Genomic DNA, 18,792 nt, shown 5'->3' on the forward strand with positions numbered 1-18,792 from the left:
AGCTGTCTTGCAGCGCAGATTTGCCATGATATAGTCCATCGTGAGGCCTTCTCTAATTCAGATCACACTTCATGTGCTGCCGACCACAGGCTGCTTCAGTGGGGACGTCTCAACATTGAACGCTTGGACAGAATCCCGCGTTCGCGCGACTAAGCGGGTCAATGGGACAGCTTGAAATTTCAGCGTCCCTGACGGTGATGCGGATGCAGTTAGCAGGAAAATCAAAGCGGAGAATAGCCAAATCCGAGAAGTACTGAAACGGAGAACGTTTCTCTTTGGTGTTGGTAACAGCCTGTCTCGAGGTGCTTGTGCCTATCACTGATCACAGCCGTGAAATCAGGACGACTCCCCCGTTCTGTGAGGAGGCATTGCGGGGACACTTGACGCTTGCGTAACGTCGAAGTCATGCTCTATCCAGTAGCTGTTGTAACCTGGGCAGGAAGGCTTGTAGAAGCAATCAGAGAGGCAGCGTCCATTTCCTCAAGCACCGTCGGCAATCGCGGGTAATCAAAGCGCCCTGCAGCCTGTGGAATTTGTGGCGTCGGTGCCAGAGTTCAGCTGGATGCGAAGTACGGCGCAGCGTCCATCTGCTAGTGCCCTTCCCGTAAAGGCGGAAAATCGGAACGCCTTGTACGGCTTGACTGTGGAGTCGTAGTCGGCGTTTGGCCCGGAGTGAAGGTCGCCGGGCGTAAACCCTTGAAGGTCACAGCGCCGCCCGGCTGTTTTCCGGAAGCAGCCGTGGTCTTGGTAGGCCTTGAGAGCATCGATTAGGCTTAGTCCGTCACAAACGCCTGATCGTTAAAAGCTTGAAACCGAAAAGTGAGCCAAAAACAAAATTGTTACAAACAGCTGCGAACCCCTTACTGCCACCAGTGCTTTCCTCTTAAAGCCACCAGAGCTTCCTCGAATGGGAGGCAAGTGTATGTTTCTGGGCGAAGAAACACCATGCTCAGCACTGAACTGTAATTATTATTGAAAGTAATTCTTGTTTTTTTAGTTTTTTGTGTGAAGGCATGTTTAAAGAAAAGCGCTTTTAAAATGGTTATTAATGTTAGTTTCTCGGTTCCTCGTATGGTGCGTGTAATTTCTACAGCCGGGCAATACACACCAGATGTTAATTTCGGTGGTTTTGGTGGCAGCCATCACAGTACTGTTAGGTAAGTTTGAATTTCGCATTTACAAACGTACACGGACGCCAATTGCACCGTTTTGTTTCCGCTCGACACGGCTGCGCGTGGCAGCGACGTCATGCATCACTCTAAGATTACCCCGGGAGGTGACTGCAGCCATAATATTAAGAGACGCCTGCTTCTGGGAAAGAGAGCCATGCCTTCACCACCTAGTAAAGAGCAAATACATCAGACTCCCAACCAAGATCCGTATAAATCGTGCTATGGTATTTTCAATTGTTATGGATGGATGCGAGAGCTGGACTGAGAAGAAGGCTGACCGCCGAAGAATTGACGCGTTTGAATTGTGGTGCTGGCGGAGATTCTTGAGAGTTCCTTGGATTGCCAGAAGATCAAATCAGTCGATATTGTCGATCATAAACCCTTACTGCTCATTGGAGGGTCAAATTCTAAAGTTAAAACTCAGCTACTGTGGTTATCTGATGAGAAGGGAGGAGTCGCTGGAGAAAGCTTTGATGTTGGGAAAGGTTGAGGGTTACCGGAGAAGGGGTAGGCAGCAAACGCGATGGTTAGATGGCATCATCGAGGCGCTGCAGATGAAGTTATGTGATGTTAGGAATATAGTGAGAGACCGGAAAGCGTGGCGTGATATGGTCCATAGGGTCACGAAGAGTCGGACACGACTGAACGACTGAACTGAACTGAACTGATGTAGGAAAGCCAATATTCAGGATATTATAAGGGAGCGATCCGATGCGCTTCTTTTTTTACATTTTCTCATGTATTTACAGCATTGCTTCATCAAGATGTAGGTAGAATATTCCAAGTTTATATATCACACCTTTGCGTTTTTGTGCTCATAAGCGTCATCAAGTATCTAAGTTCCACATACATTTTACGAATACGGCGAGAACACCAGAGGTAAAGCGCATCGAAGGCTGCCTCTGCCCCTTTCAAAACGTCAGTAGGGGAGATCGGGGCGCTGTGCACATACACGATGCCAATATACCATGCATAACGTGTCTTTTCTGGGAAGAAACACTTCGTTACCCGTGGCAGTGGTGCGCGCTAGTAATTGCCAAATTTTATCCATCATAATCGCATTTTAAACGTTGCGGTAAAACCCTCTCATATCAACGGCGATTGAAAGCATTTGTGCCTTGAGCACCTGCTCACCATACCAGCCGTATTGCTCCTTATTTTTTTGGAGTGAAAATCTACCCCATATCTGCTCCCTCTGCTTTAAGTGACTACGCAGTTTTTCGAAGGCCTAATATTTACACTTGATGAACTCCCGCAGTCTAATACATATGATTCGTTTTTCTTCGGTAAAATTTTCCCCACGAATGTGCGTTTTTAGTCGAACCTCGTTTAGAGAGGACGCTAGAGGACAAGCCATTTGCTCCGGTTTCGGTGGATTCGTGTTTATTGTGCTCCACTTTAAGACCAAAGATAATTACGCATTAACAAGAATTATACGTGTGACGTTGAACACATCTTTTACTGCCCATAATTTGCAAAAACTAGTTCAACTTGATTTCCCAATATTCAGACAGTCGTCAGTCGGCACTCACTAAGTCGTGCCCATGTGACACTAGACAAAGACTACGAGAGTCATACCTTAATGCCAACGTTTTCCTAGTTATCACTGGGTCTGCCGAGGATAAGAAAAGGAGCTTCCTGAACGCATAGACCTGAGGTTATATGAGTGTTCAAAACGTGGCCACTTGGTTAAGTGTAAAAGCTTTGCCAATTGCTAGAATAGCAGCTTGGGCATGTTGGTTATGCATCTTGAGGATAACAGCGTGGAACACAGGACGGGAGCACAAGATTAGAGGACGACACAACGAGCGCTGTTATCCTCAATTTGCCAATTGGTTGAAGATTTCTTGGTAATACTCTAGAAGTTCACTCTTTTTGTCTATTTCTCAGTACCAGCAATTAATGCTTGATGAACAAGTTCTACGCTCACACCCCCTCCAGCTAATTGTTCTTTAACCAATGGGCAGTAGAAAACCGTAATAAACCCTGCTTTTTCTTTAAATGTTATCGTCTAGGGCACATAAACTTTGTCGTGAAGAACACTACAATTTTAACTCCTAGCGTCGATCAGCAAATGATTTTTTTTGCCCCTTCCGCTTGATAATAACTAATGTGTCCAAAATAAAGTGCGGGACAAAGAAACAATAATCTCAGCAATCTATTGTTCATGGTATTAGGACCATTTGACCTGCCAGATTTAGATGCACTTTTGATAATATTGTCACATTAGGCGGTGCATACGCATAAGGAAAGAAGACTCTCGTGAGTTGAGAGAAGGCGACGTTCAACAGCTTCGGCTGGTGCCTACAGAGAACATCTGTTTGAAACCCTTGTCTTCGGTGTCCGCCCTCTGCTACAAGCTGAACTACCCCGTAACACCTTGGTGGAGGTACTTTCGATTCCCCTTGCCACAGCTCTTCGTACTTTCGCGCCAGAAACCTGGATTTGCGCAGTGGACGTCATCTCCCTGAGCTCACCTCACCGACTATCACAGTAAGCATGGCATCCCAGGACGCATCACCCGCTACGGAAACTCCGGCTGCCCCCACGGTTTTGTCTACGTGGGACATCTGCAAACAAAAACTGCAGGACTTATTCGGCAATCCAATTGGGCGAGCTCTGGCAGCCAAAAAAGACCTGGCTACTCGGGCTCAATCGTCAACCGAGTTATACCTGGCCTACATACAGGACGTTCTCGCATTGTGTCGAAAGGTGAATACTTCCATGACCGAAGATGATAAAGTGGGCCATATACTTAAGGGTATCGCTGATGACGCATTCAATATACTTCTCTGCAAGTACTGCTCTACGGTGGACACAGTCCTGCAAGTCTGTCACCGTTTCGAACAGGCGAAGCAGCGCCGCATCGTCCATCGGTTTCAGCGCCTTCCCAACACGGCGACTACATCCTCATGTGACGACTTGCCCACGTTACAGCAGCCTTCAAGTCAGAATAACCTCACTACCATCGTCCGCAGAGAAATTGAGGCCTTGACTCCTGTTACACATACGTCACCTCCTGCACAGGCAACAATAGCTATGATACAATAGCTATGCCGCCAAGAATTCGTTAATGTGGGCCTCGTTTCAAATCCTGCCCCACCACCCGCTGCACAACAGCCAATCCCAGTGGTTGCTGCTGTTGCCACAACCCCGCCCTACACACCGCGCTACCCTACCCGCAATCCTGCGGAGTGGCGCACATCTGACGATAGGCCTATTTGCTTCGTCTGCGGTCGAGCTGGCCATACGTCCCGTTATTGCCGCAGCCGTCCGGCTCCCCCCTCTCAACCCTATTACAGCCCTGTCCGCCATAACTTTTATGCACCACGACGCGTTTCTGTCACCCCAGCACATCTTCGTACTGAAAACACAGAGCAAGACCGCCGTCCTAGCCGTTCTCCATCGCCTTAAGCCCACCATTCCCGATCACCTACTCGTCGCCGCACTTGTCCCCAACGTACCAACGCACCTACTCGGAAAACTAGGCAACGCAGCGCCCGAACGTGACGCTGCGTTACCAACCCGGACAGCCAACTGTGTTTCGACCATCGCACCACGCCGCAACCTGATCAATGTCCTCGTAGATCGAGTCCCTGTGCCCGCTCTCATTGACACTGGAGCCCATATTTCAGCTCTTAGTTCGTCGTTCCGCCAGCGCCTCAAAAAAGTTCTTACGCCCGCTAACACCTCTACAGTTCGTGTTGCTGATGGAAACACTGCTGCCATCATCGGAATGTGCACTGCACGCGTTAGCATCGCCGGCCACCACGTCCCTGTGCTCTTCGCCGTCCTTACTACTTGTCCTCAAGACGTGATTTTAGGCCTAGACTTTTTAACAGCCCATTCCGCTCTCATTGACTGTCCCTCCGGACTTCTGCGCCTAGCCCTGCCCTATTGTGTTCACGACCCCAGTGCTGACCAATCCCAGCCTCGCCTCCGCTCCAGTACATTTACTCGCCTACCTCCCGAGGCGGCAGTATACGTGCCCATGTCACCTTTCCCCCCCCCCCTTCCTGACGGCGACTACGTTGTCAACCCCATCACGGACGTCACTCTACAACGCAACATCGTCCTACTTCATAATATTGTACACCTCGAGAATAACCTCACCTATATTCCCGTACTCAACTTCAGCATGTCTTCACAAGTTCTCCCGGAGGGCATTTTCCTTGCCGAGCTGTCGCCTTTGTCCAGCTTTACTATTTCTGCAGTGCTGTCCGACCGTCACGCCGACGTACCTGCACAACCTGTCCAATCACATAGTCCTGAGGACCGCATCTCAGCCATGGTTGCCCCTGGCCTGCGTCCCGAATATGCCAGCGCCCTTGCCGGCCTTTTTCGGTCATACAGCGACATTTTTGATTTCGGTCACGGATCCCTGGGCCAAACGTCCGTCGTCACTCATTGTATTGATACTGGAGATGCCCGACCTATTCAGCGACGGCCTTACAGAGTTGCTCTTTCCGAACGCAGGATCATTCAGGAAGAAGTAGAGAAAATGTTGGCAAACAACATTATTGTGCAGTCGAGCAGCCCCTGGGCGTCTCCGGTAGTACTCGTCAAAAAGAAAGACAACAGCTGGAGGTTTTGCGTTTATTATCGACACCTAAACAAGATAACAAAGAAAGACGTGTACCCTCTTCCAAGGATCGATGACGCTCTCGACTGCCTGCATGGTGCTAACTACTTCTCCTCCATCGATCTCCGTTCTGGATATTGGCAGATCTTTGTTGACGAAAGAGATCGTGAAAACACGGCTTTTGTCACCCCGGATGGCCTCTACCAATTCAAGGTGATGCCTTTCGGCTTATGTAATGCCCCTGCGACATTCGAGCGTGATGGACTCCTTAGTACCCGGGCTCAAATGGACTACACGTCTGTGCTACCTCGATGACGTCATCGTATTTTCATCACCCTTTGAAGGCCACCTCCATCGTGTTTCGGTTATTCTTGGCGTCTTCCGACGAGCTGGCCTTCAGTTGAACTCCATGTAGTGTACATTTGGTCGCCGGGAACTCAAGGTCCTAGGACATTTAGTCAACACCCATGGCATCCAGCCGGACCCCGACAAAATTCGCGCTGTAGGGTTTTTCCCTAAATCGAAATCTAGCAGCGACGTGCGTAGCTTCCTCGGACTTTGCTCATATTTCCGGCGATTTGTACCAAACTTCGCAGAAATAGCCCGTCCGCTCACGCAGCTTCTGAAAAAAGAAGTCTCTTTACCTGGGGCCACGAACAATCGGCCGCCTTCGTCGCTCTTATTGCCCACCTCACCGGTCCGCCAGTGTTAGCTCACTTAAATCCGTCAGCGCCCACAGAAGTACGCACTGACGCAAGTGGTCATGGAATTGGTGCCGTTCTCGCACAACGTCAGCTCGGGTTACCTCGCGTCATCGCCTATGCCAGCCGACTCCTCTCTGCGGCCGAACAAAATTATTCCATCCCTGAACGTGAGTGCTTAGCCCTAGTATGGGCCATTACAAAGTTCCGCCCTTACTTGTATGGGCGGTCATTCACAGTAGTCACTGACCACCACGCACTGTGTTGGCTTTCTACACTCAAAGACCCTACTGGCCGCCTTGGACGTTGGGCCTTGCGCCTTCAGGAGTACAATTTTTCAGTAGTTTATAAGTCTGGCCAGTTGCATCGAGACGCAGATTGCCTGTCCCGTCATCCAGTCGACCCGCCAAGCCAACCTGAATTTGACAATGACGCTTGCGGGCTCTCTATTTCTGATTTCTCCAACATTCGCCATGAGCAACGCCAGGACCCTCAGCTTCGCGAAATTATCAATTGCCTCAGTGCCGATCGCCATGACCCTTCCCTTCGTTTGTTTGTGCTCCAAGACGGCACCTTATACCGGCACAATATGCGACCTGATGGCCCCGACCTTCTACTAGTAATCCCTCAGCACTTACGCTCAGCCGCCCTTCAACAGCTTCACGACGTTCCTACAGCGCGTCATCTAGGCGTCTCTCGCACATACGACAATGTGCGTCGTCGGTTCTTTTGGCCAGGCCTATATCGCGCAGTCCGCCGCTACGTAGCTGCTTGTGACCGCTGTCAACGCCGGAAAAAGCCATCAGTTTTACCAGCTGGACTTCTGCAGGCAATCGACATCCCCATAGACCCATTTTCTCGAGTGGGTCTGGATCTTCTAGGGCCTTTTCCACTGTCCGCATCGGGGAACAAATGGATTGCCGTGGCCACTGATTACACCACACGCTACGCGGTCACACGAGCAATACCAACCAGTTGTGCAACTGATGTCGCTGCTTTCCTCCTCAACGACGTTATACTCGTCCATGGAGCTCCCCGCCAACTGCTCACCGTTGCTTTCTGGCTCGTATAGTCGACGAGATCCTACGGCTGTGCAACGTTCGTCATTCTTTCGCGACTGCCTACCATCCACAGAAGAACGGGCTTACTGAACGCCTTAACCGGACACTGACTGACATGTTGTCTATGTACGTTTCTGATGACCACCGTGACTGGGACATAACGTTGCCATTTGTGACATTCGCTTACAATTCGTCGCGTCACGACACTACCTGCTACTCCCCCTTCTATCTTCTATACGGCCGTGAACCTCTGCTTCCTTTTGACAGCCTGCTCCCGTCTGTCACCACTGCCAGCTCATATGCTCGTGACGCCATAGCCTGAGCTGATGCTGCCCGCGTTGCTGCTCGCAACCGACTCGCAGCCTCTCAACACTCCCAGAAACGTCGCTATGATTCCTGTCATCGCAACACCGAGTATTCTTGCGGCTCTCTCGTGCTGCTTTGGACTCCAGCTCGCCGCGTTGGCCTTTCGGAAAAACTTTTGCCCCGGTATACAGGACCCTATCGTATTTTACGACAAGTGACACCAGTGACATACGAAATTGCGCCCTTGCATCCCGTCCGCCATGCCTCTACACCACGCACCGAGACGGTCCATGTTGCACGCCTAAAACCGTACTACATAGACCCTGGTTTGGACGCTAGTACGCACCGGGACGGTGCTTTTCAGCCGGCGGGGTAGTGTCACATTAGGCGGTGCATACGCATAAGGAAAGAAGAAGAAGACTCTCGTGAGTTGGAGAGAAGACGACGTTCAACAGCTTCGGCTGGTGCCTACAGAGAACATCTGTTTGAAAGCCTTGTCTTCGGTGTCCGCCCTCTGCTACAAGCTGAACTACCCCGTAACAATATATTTGAGAACAAAAGACTGCTCAGAGGAACTTTACTAAGAAAAATACTGAGAATTGAATTATTTTTGTGAATTAGTTCATTACAAAAAGAGATTTTAAGATAAGACAAATATCGCGGTGACATTTTGCCTGAGACAGCTCATGAACAGAATCGCAAAACGACGGTGATCAGTGCGTCACATTTCCGTGCTGTTCTACTCTATTCCTACCTTGACAAACGCTTGATGATCTGCCGAGACAAGCTCATTAACAGTGTAGGTGACTGACTTCTTCCCTAATTTTCAGCGTCAATTCATCTTTATGCGGTGCACTTGATCAGTTACGTTATGCCTTGCTTGCGAACTGAACATTGTAAATGGAGCCGCTGATAATATGCGGCGATTAGGGTGGTAGCATGCAGAAATGTCTCAGATAGATTGACGGCGCCTCATTTTTGCACTGTCCGCATTTATACTCACTCCTGATGCAATACTGTGCATCCTCAGCGCGCGCGGAATAACGGCCCAGGCGAGCTTGTGCGGTGGCATCGGGATGGTAGGCGCGAACTGCCACTCCTGTAAAGCCCACCTGAAGGTTCTTTCAGTGGGGTTCCGCTTCCTCCTGTGGAAAAAAAACCACGCAGTGACCTCGTTTTTAATGTGAAGAAGTCAGCTTAATTCATCTCTTTACAATTAAAGCTATACGGAAGGAGCTACACTCTGCGTAAACAGGTATCGCTCACAATTTTTAATGTTCAGCAAGCGTGCTATGCGAAATTAAGCGAACTTTTGAGAAAAGTGTTGCTAGACTCCGTGAGAGTCAAAATAATGCCAGGATCATAAATGGCGCAAGCTTGACAACTCTGCTAAAGGTAGTTAACCATGGCTTCTGGCGAATTTGCCCCTCCCACTTCTTTTCACACATAATTTGTGTTGAGCATACTTATAATACAGCAAGCTGTCACTATGAATAACAGTGTTGTATCCAAAACGGTTCTAACGACAGTGAATTCCTTCACTGAATAAAATTAAAGCCAATGAATAACTGATGAACTTTGTGCTTTTGTAAAAAACTAGTGAAGAACTTCACATATCGCTTGCATAGCTTATACTATTAACAGATCAGTAAAAAACCGCAGTGAACATTGTGTATTGATGCAAGCTTTAAGGTAGCAATATCTTTAAGTTGTGCACATATTTTAGTAGAAGAATGTCATTTGTGTGGCGCCGTATTGTTTCTATATGGCAAGGATCCATTGCCTGGTTTGCGAACATGAGGCCGAGCTGTTCTACCAGCAGTTGACCATTTTCGATTTTAAGCGAAATCAAGATTGCTAAAGCATCGTGACCTCCTTCAACAAAGCGAATTTGCGAGCCACGTCAAGAACGCGGGTTTTTTCTTTGGCAGGACATTGACCATTGTCAGGCGGGATACCGATTCTTGAGGTACTACATCTTTCTTGAAAAACGACGATAAGAAAAGAGTTGAATGAAAACTTTATCGGCTCAAAACAAGTATCGCTATCTGAATGCTACCTGAGACACTATCGGAACGCTATTTCAACGCTGAGGCGAGCAAGCACAAGCGGCATACACGATCAGACCTGAGCACTGAGCCTTAAGTTTAAGGGGAAATCATATAATGCCTCATCGTTGTCGACAGAGGACTGTCTATAGAAAGTTGTCAGCAGCAGGTTGTCAGTAGAGGTGTCATGCTTTCCAGAGAGAGGGTTAAAAATAAATGAATAAGCTTTTTCTGCACCGAGAATCGAGCCTCCATCCCTTAGATCCCCAGCCCAAAGCATTGCCAACTGCTCCAAGACCGGATCGTGAAACGCTCTTCATAGTTCCCATTGTCTACCGTCAGGATGGTAGCGAGATTCTGCGAGGATCGGATACTGCGCCTTCCTTTTCCTGCAAACGACTTATTCTCTTCGCACCACCGAACCGAGTATTGCCGAAGAAGCAGCCATCGCTCTCGCCGGCGCCACTAATGCACAAGCTACCATCATGTCAGATTCCCGCACTGCCTGCCGTAACTATACAACACCGGTGAACTCTGATGTCTTCAATGAAATGCTGGTTGTGTTCGACAAGGAGCGCGCGATGTACCGTCACGACAGGTCATGCCGTCAGCAGGCGATTCATGCACACACGAAGCTGACCGCGCCGCGTATTTGGGTTTGCTCGGTACGGTGGCTCTGCAAGGGACAAAGCAACAGAAGAGACGAAGAAAACGGGCTGTTCCGACTAGCATCTACCTCCCCCAGGAGCCGAGCAGCCTAGCGATTAGCGGGGCATGCTTTTTTAATGGGCGTCCCGTTGGACGCGGCACTAGCTTGAGAGAGCCTATACTACTACTACTACTACTACTACTACTACTACTACTACTAAATATTATTAATAATAATAATTATACACAGTAATATTTATCTGCTTATTATTATTATTATTATTATTATTATTATTATTATTATTATTATTATTATTATTATTATTATTATTATTATTATTATTATTATTATTATTATTATTATTATTATCATTAGTACTAGTATAGAAAAAGACGTTTCACGAAGTTGGCACTGAATTGTCTAGTTAACGGCCGAATTAACTGGCTAAGTATTATCTTCACAGTTTTAATAAATAATAATAATAATAATAATTGGTTCACAGGAAGGGAAAGGCGCAGTATCTGTCACACTTGTGTCTGTGGACACCTGAACAACTCCGTAGCCCCCCGCTACGGCTCCTCTTTCTCTCTTCCTCCCTTGTGTATGTGGACACAAGTGTGACAGATATTGCGCCTTTCCCTTCCTGTGAACCAATTAATAATATTATCAATAATAATTAAAACTGTGAAGATAATATTTAGCTAGTTAATTTGGCCGTTACCTACAGACAATTTAGTGCCAACTTAGTGAAACGAGTCTTCCTCTATACTACTACTACTACTACTACTACTACTACTACTACTACTACTACTACTAATAATAATAATGATAATAATAATAATAATAATAATAATAATAATAATAATAATAATAATAATAATAATAATAATAATCATAATAATAATAATAATAATAGTAGTAATAGTAGTAGTAGTAGTATAGGCTTTCTCAAGCTAGTGCCCATTGAAAAAGCATGCGCCGCTAATCGCTAGGCTGCTCGGCTCCTGGGGGCGGTAGATGCTAGTCGGAACAGCCCGCTTTCTTCGTCTCTTCTGTCGTTTTGTCCCTTGCGGAGCCACCGTACCGAGCAAACCCAAATACGCGCCAGGCGTACGATCCAGGGCCCCGCCGGGGTGGTGCAGTGGTAAGACGCCCGACTACTGTGCCGGAGTTCCCGGGTTCGAACCCGACCTCGGCGGCTGCGTTTCGATGGAGGCGAAACGAAGAGGCGTCGTGTGCTGTGCGATGTCAGCGCACGTTAAAGATCCCCAGGTGGTCGAAATTACTCCGTAGCCCTCCACTACGGCTCCTCTTTCTCTCTTTCCACTTTCATTCCCACCTTCCTCCCTTCCCTTACGGCGCGGTTCGGGTGTCCACAGAGCAAGTGTGACAGTTACTGCGCCTTTCCCTTCCTGTGAACCAATTTAACTTTTTTACGATCCAGGCGTCCGTGCGGCGCCTTCCATTTGTCGCTTCCTCGAACGCAGTTCAACATATGAAAAACAGAAGCAGACCCAGTGTCTAGGAGGCGTTAGTACAGCAGGCATCAGCGGCGTGAATAATAATAATTGGTTCAGAGGCAGGGAGAGGCGCAGTTGTTTCTGTGGACACTTGCCCCGCGTCGTACGGGAAGGGAGGAAGGTGGGAGTGAAAGTGGGAAGAAAGAAAGAGGAGCCGTAGTGGAGGGCTTGATCACCTCGGAATCTTTAACGTGCACTGCCATCGCACAGCACACGGATATGCCTCTTCACTTCCATCGAAACGCAGCCGCCGAGGTCGGGATATTAATTTACCGCATAGAAACGGTGTCGTATCTGTCACAATTATCCGCCGACACACGTACAACACAGAAAAGGAAGGGAGGAAGGTGTGACTGAAAGAGATGGAGGTAGTGGTGCCGTAGTGGAAGGCTAAGATCCACCGCGCCATTTTTACTTTCATCTCCTCGCTTTCTAGTGGTCCAAAGAGCCCTCTACAATTTTGTAGCGTGAGCTACACAACGCGGGTTGGAAGGAGTTTCCAGTGTCCTCTGCGCTAACCAAGCTGCGCATGCGCGAAAGCCACGCTACGTCACATGGACACTGCTTTGTTGTTGCGACTGAAGGAAGAAGGAAATGAAAATGTACGGGCCTGCTACTGGCTCTGTAGCTGAGCCACCTCCGCTGTTGTGGCTTGTAGGAAGAAGGAAAAAATTAAATGCATGGGCCTGCTACTGGCTCTGTAGCTGAGCCACCTCCGCTGTTGTGGCTTGTAGGAAGAAGGAAAAAATTAAATGCATGGGCCTGCTACTGGCTCTGTAGCTGAGCCACCTCCGCTGTTGTGGCTTGTAGGAAGAAGGAAAAAATTAAATGCATGGGCCTGCTACTGGCTCTGTAGCTGAGCCACCTCCGCTGTTGTGGCTTGTAGGAAGAAGGAAAAAATTAAATGCATGGGCCTGCTACTGGCTCTGTAGCTGAGCCACCTCCGCTGTTGTGGCTTGTAGGAAGAAGGAAAAAATTAAATGCATGGGCCTGCTACTGGCTCTGTAGCTGAGCCACCTCCGCTGTTGTGGCTTGTAGGAAGAAGGAAAAAATTAAATGCATGGGCCTGCTACTGGCTCTGTAGCTGAGCCACCTCCGCTGTTGTGGCTTGTAGGAAGAAGGAAAAAATTAAATGCATGGGCCTGCTACTGGCTCTGTAGCTGAGCCACCTCCGCTGTTGTGGCTTGTAGGAAGAAGGAAAAAATTAAATGCATGGGCCTGCTACTGGCTCTGTAGCTGAGCCACCTCCGCTGTTGTGGCTTGTAGGAAGAAGGAAAAAATTAAATGCATGGGCCTGCTACTGGCTCTGTAGCTGAGCCACCTCCGCTGTTGTGGCTTGTAGGAAGAAGGAAAAAATTAAATGCATGGGCCTGCTACTGGCTCTGTAGCTGAGCCACCTCCGCTGTTGTGGCTTGTAGGAAGAAGGAAAAAATTAAATGCATGGGCCTGCTACTGGCTCTGTAACTGAGCCAACTCCGCTGCCTCGTGCGGACCGGAGAGATAATAATAATTGGTTCACCGGAAGGGAAAGGCGCAGTATCAGTCACACGTTTTTTCTGTGGACATTTCAACCGCGCCGTAAGAGAAGGGAGGAGGGTGGGAGTGAAAAAGGAAAGAGAAAGAGGAGCCGTAGGGGAGGGCTTAAGAGTGATTTCGACAACCTGGGGATCCTTAACGTGCGCTGACATCGCACAGCACACGGACGCCAATTCGTTTCGCCTCCATCGAAACACAGCCGCCGCGGTCGCGATCGAACCCGGGTACATCAGGACGGACACAAGAGAAGAAAGAAAAAGAAGAGGGAGTGAAAGATGCGTGCCGCAACAGGTGTCGTCAACCATCGAAGCGGTGGCGGATGCAATGACGGCCTACAACATAAAATTCGGTGGCAGGACGTGGGAAAGGGTGTCAGTTCCTAGCACTACTCTAGAGCACTATAGCCCTACGGGGCTGGGACGGTAGGTCAACGCCGCCTGGGGGGGGGCTAGCCAGCCACCGATTTTTATTGGTTGTAGGTCGTCATTGCACCCGACAATGCTTCGGTGGTGGACGACGGCTGTTGTGGCGCGCGTCTTTCTTTTCCTCTCCTTTTTCTTTCTTGTCTATTTTATCTTGTGGCCGCACAAGGCAGTGGAGGTGGCTCAGCTACAGAGCCAGTAGCAGGCCAGTGCATTTTCTTTTCTTCTTCCTACAACCACAACAACTAGCCCCCCGCCGCAAGCGGCGGTGACCTACCTGTCCCAGCCCCAACAGGACCTGGATCAGCCACGCTCCGTTCATTCGTGCGGACAGAAGTGAAACAGAAGTGTATCCAGTGGGTGTAGTCAGGTGTAACCGCTTTTCATTTCAGGGCTATAGTTTTGTCAATTTCCGCTCAACACGTAAGCAGAATATATCAAGGCCTTTATACTCTGTCTTGAGTACACTGGGGAAATGCTGCTCATAATGTGAGTCAGCCTGCAAAATGCTCACAACGGAATTCTCAGTATTTCATGGCTGTTTAAATTGCTTGTCCGGATCTGTGACCAATACCTATAATTAATCCGCTGTTTTCCCCTCAGTGTCCTAGTTTGTTAGTGATTTTGCGATTGTTGTCTATGTTATAGCTCACATTAGTATTTAGTTTAAGTTAAATCAGTTCCTTTCACAATGAAGTTGCTGATTCAATAGTCAGCACCGGCCCAGTAAAGCCGTTGTAAGCTGTCTCGAGACAATTTGTAACATAATTCTATACTACCTGCCAAATGTGATCCATTCACTGGTGTTCTTGACATTACGTATTACACGTAGAAAGCATCTTACAGGGCAAACTAGCTAACGTAAACTGCTGTTTACCTCCAGCAATTTTTAAAAGTACATCCCTTTGTTTAGCTGTTATTATCAGACACACCGGCCTGATTTAGTTCCGCCGCGCGGGAAAAACGGGTAGGGCGCTCTACTGCTGAACACAAAGACGTAACATTTTTTTTCCACCACGGCGGCCGCTTTGCGGCGCGGGGCAAGAGTTCGCGCCCGTGCACTTTGCGATGTCTTTCACGTTAATGAACGGTTAAGGAAGGCTAGTGGTAAATAGTTGAGGACCCATTCAATAGAACTGAACAGCGAAAGTAGGTTTGGGATTCTTAACACAACATGAAGCGCGAAGAACGGCTCGATCAACTTAAAAGAATCTGTTTATTAAATCAATAGTTAAACGAACAAACTATAAGAAAGTTTGTTCCTATTGGGTGTAAAAGCAACCAATAAATATATATTTCAAGCTGAGGCCGTCAGTAATTCCAACACTTCAGTGGCATCCCTCCCGCAGACAGAAAGACATACCTTGCACCAAAAACCATATTTCTATACTGTTGCTGTCCAAGCGAAATAAACAAAAATATTTTCATTGGGACCTTGTTCACCACATCGCACCTCAAGGCAAATGTGAGAAACATCAAGGAGCCACTTATAAGCCCTTAACAGCGACAAGGCGGGATCTTTTGGGGCAAGGCTGCATCCTAACTGTAGCAGAAGGAACAGCCTTGAGTGCCACTCGACTGTCGTTCCCTAGGGTTTCCGACGCTTTGCTTTCTCAGGAACGAGCCTGATTATGGTTTGGAGACATGAAGTTTACTTAGCACACATCGCCTTCCCGCTAGCTACCGCGTTCAGGGAAAAACTAGTAAAAGAGCCGTTAGCGCACCCTCGCTCGTATCCTCCTCCTCCGGGCCACAATGGGGTCAACTGCGTTGCCATGGAGACGGCAGGCTGTTCGCTAGACAAGGATGACGATCTGTTTCTGACAAGCCTGGCGCTTAGCAACGGTTTGCCCGCTTTGCTGCGGATTGGAGTAACAGTGACTTGATTTGAGGTGGAGAAGACATACTTTTTTTTTGCAGTGCCAAAAAGAAGTACATACCTTTACTGATCAGAGTTTGCGTGCTAAACGCGTCTGAGAGAATAAGGGCTTACGTATTAAACGAGGAACTTAAGACACCCGCGCAGTTGTCGTTGGAATTCTGACCATGAATAGCGCATTGTTCACTTTGCCTTGTATTTTTCTCGGCATAAATAGCATACCTTCCCACCAGAGTTAGACTAATGCCACTTAAAGACAACAGGTTGCAAAAGGAAGCTCTTGTATGTCTGAGTTCCGAAACAAAGATACCTGAATCATATTTACGGCCGTGATGTAGGGACCAGCTAAACATGACTGTTTTAAGGCCAAATACGAGCACAGTGCCGAAGATGCTTTCGTATTAACACGTAACATTATTCCTGCCTTTGTCTCTATCCTCGACACTGCGGTGCAGCAACATGCATCCCTACCAACCCGGCCAAGCGTCCACTGCTTTGTGTTAGACGCACTTTCCGGCCTATGGTATGACATTATTGCCACATTCGACGATTACAAGATCAGAACGTGATTGTGTTGCACAAAAATATGTGGCTGAAGCACCAAACCACCAAAATAGTGCCTGTGCTCTTACCTGCGAGTCATGCAACCGATATTTTCATTCGCGATAACGGTAAGGTCGTGGGGGGCGGTAACGCTCAGCTCCATGGGCAGCAGTAAGCCTTTTTTCTCGTAGCACGGAAATGCAGCATGTGCCTTTCCTACCTCCAGCTGCATGCGGCCCAACCTGAAAGTAATCGCAAATGCGTTCAACTATACTTACTGCATAAATGCGCTGATGTTGGCGGTGCGGCATTTAATTATCTCGCATACATTCGCGGTTGCATTAAGAAAATGTTGGTTTTTTAAGTAACGTAAAAGCACATCAAACCAGAAGAAAAACAATTTAATACCTTAAATGAAAGAACTTATCTAAGAACGGAACGTGTTAGCGCAACAGGAAATGGAACGAGGCAGGCGTAAGTTACCTCAAAAATTAGTCCAATGTATCAGAGCCTCATAAGTGAAAAAAAATATACATTCAGAGGAATGAAACCCACATGAAAAGAGAAAAACAATTTAGAGAAATGAACAGTGATTTCTTTACCCAGGACCACTTTATTACGACAAGTAATAGCTTAGCACATCGTTCTGCCCTGCGCACTGTAGACTTGATGTACGTTCCAAGGGCAGTGCCATGCTTTCTGCTTGCATGTATTGTGGTTTAAACCTTCCCCTATCCTTTATTGGTAGGTGTGTAACTAATAAACTCGGCGCATCGAAACGGTAGTTGGCAAGCATACAAATGCAGATTGAAAATTTTAGAAACAGCAGGCCGAAGAATGCGCCGCCGGTTACCCACCGGTTTTTCAATGGGTACAAGCTTTCCCCCGGCCTGGTGCTCGGCTCTTCTGGGGTGAAATGCTTGGGAAAAAGGGTCACGGCCCAAATGTTTGCGCCGATGTGGCAGTGATCCGTTCCGCCATCGGACAACAATAAGTCCGCCTCACGCGGCAAAAGTCCATAATGTGGCCCCTTTTTTTTTTTCAGCCTACAGCCATGCTGGAAACCCGACCTGTGAACCCGACCTTTGCAGGTCATTAGTTTGTTCGAAACTTTAAGCCCTCGAAGGAGCACAGCAACGTCAACAGAGCCTCTTCCAAACGCACACCCCTGAGAGAGCCGGGCGCCGAGTCGGGGGATGCTTGTACCCATTTTACCCGCGGGTGTCCGGCGGCGGGTTTCGAGCTGGCCACTTCCCGCAGCCGAGACGGGCGCCCAAACCACTCAGCCGCGTGTGCTCCGCAAACCCCTTTTCCTTTACGTCTTTCGACACGCTGGCTTAAAGCATTTCACACTTGAAACAAGGCTTTTTCTGAGTTTTCGCGTGTGCAGGACACGACTCGCTTTCAGTTTTGAACCCCGTGAAACACGGTAACACGAACCACCTTTGCAGGCTGAAGTGTTCGAAACTATTTTGCCCCAGAAGGAGAGAAGCGGAGTTTGCGGAGCCTCTTCCAAGTGCACGTGCACCCCTGTGAGAGCCGGGCGCCAGGCCGGGGGACGCTTGTACCCATTTTTACCGATGGATGTCCGGCGGCGGGTTTCGAACGAAACACCTCCCGCAGCCGAGACGGACGCCCTAACCTCTAGGACCGAAGCGTGGCCTTGTGGTAGAGCATCCGCCTCGTGTTCGGGAGGTACCAGGTTCGATCACTGGTGCCGCCGGGTACCCACCGGCTTTTCAATGGGTAAAAGCTTTCCCCCGGCCTGGTGCTCGGCTCTTTGGGGTGAAATGTTTGGGAAAGGGGTCATAGGTCCCAAATAGTTGCGCCGATGTGGCAGTGGTCAGTTCCGCATTCGGACAACAATAAGTCCGCCTTGTGCGGCAAAAGCCCATTATATGGCCCCCTTTTTTTTAGGACTGCTGCAGCTGAGGTTCTAAGGGAGCACTTCAGGTGAGGCTGAAAGGATGTACCTTTGCAAGACAAACTGGACCACCTTTGCAGGCCGCGAGGTTCGAAACTGGGTTTGGGCGCACTGCAGAGGAGGGGCGCGCAGCGGGGTTTACGGAGCTTCTGCCAAACGCACACCCCTAGAAAAGCCGAGAGCCAGGCCGGGGGACGCTTGTACCCATTTTTATCGTTGGGTGTCCGGCGGTGGGTTTTGAACTAACCACCTCCCGCAGAGCCTATATATACTTCCCTGCAGTTTTTGTCGAATGAACTAAGGTGAGAAAACGTTTTATGGTCGCTCGCTCGCAATTAGCTGAGGTTTGAAAATTGGGCAAAGTCAATCCAGTCCAGCTACCTGCCTCCTTTGCAGGCCGCGAGGTTCGAAACTGGGTTTGGGCGCACTGCAGAGGAGGGGCGCGCAGC

The 18,792-nt window shown here is 48.6% G+C and overlaps 1 long non-coding RNA gene across 1 annotated transcript in view; it reads right to left on the minus strand.

Annotated features, from left to right (window-relative positions):
- Positions 1-8,487: 8,487 nt before the first annotated feature.
- Positions 8,488-18,792, minus strand: part of LOC146186665 (uncharacterized) — a 71,228-nt gene continuing 60,923 nt past the window's right edge. Inside the window, exons 3-4 of the long non-coding RNA XR_014708149.1 lie at positions 16,509-16,661; positions 8,488-8,967 (exon numbers count right to left, since the gene is read on the minus strand). This is a non-coding gene — a long non-coding RNA (uncharacterized LOC146186665). The remainder of the gene's footprint in view (positions 8,968-16,508; positions 16,662-18,792) is intronic.

The sequence above is a fragment of the Amblyomma maculatum genome, chromosome 6, assembly GCF_055883805.1.
Source record: "Amblyomma maculatum isolate TAMU_Amacu chromosome 6, ASM5588380v1, whole genome shotgun sequence".
Lineage (NCBI taxonomy): Eukaryota > Metazoa > Arthropoda > Arachnida > Ixodida > Ixodidae > Amblyomma > Amblyomma maculatum.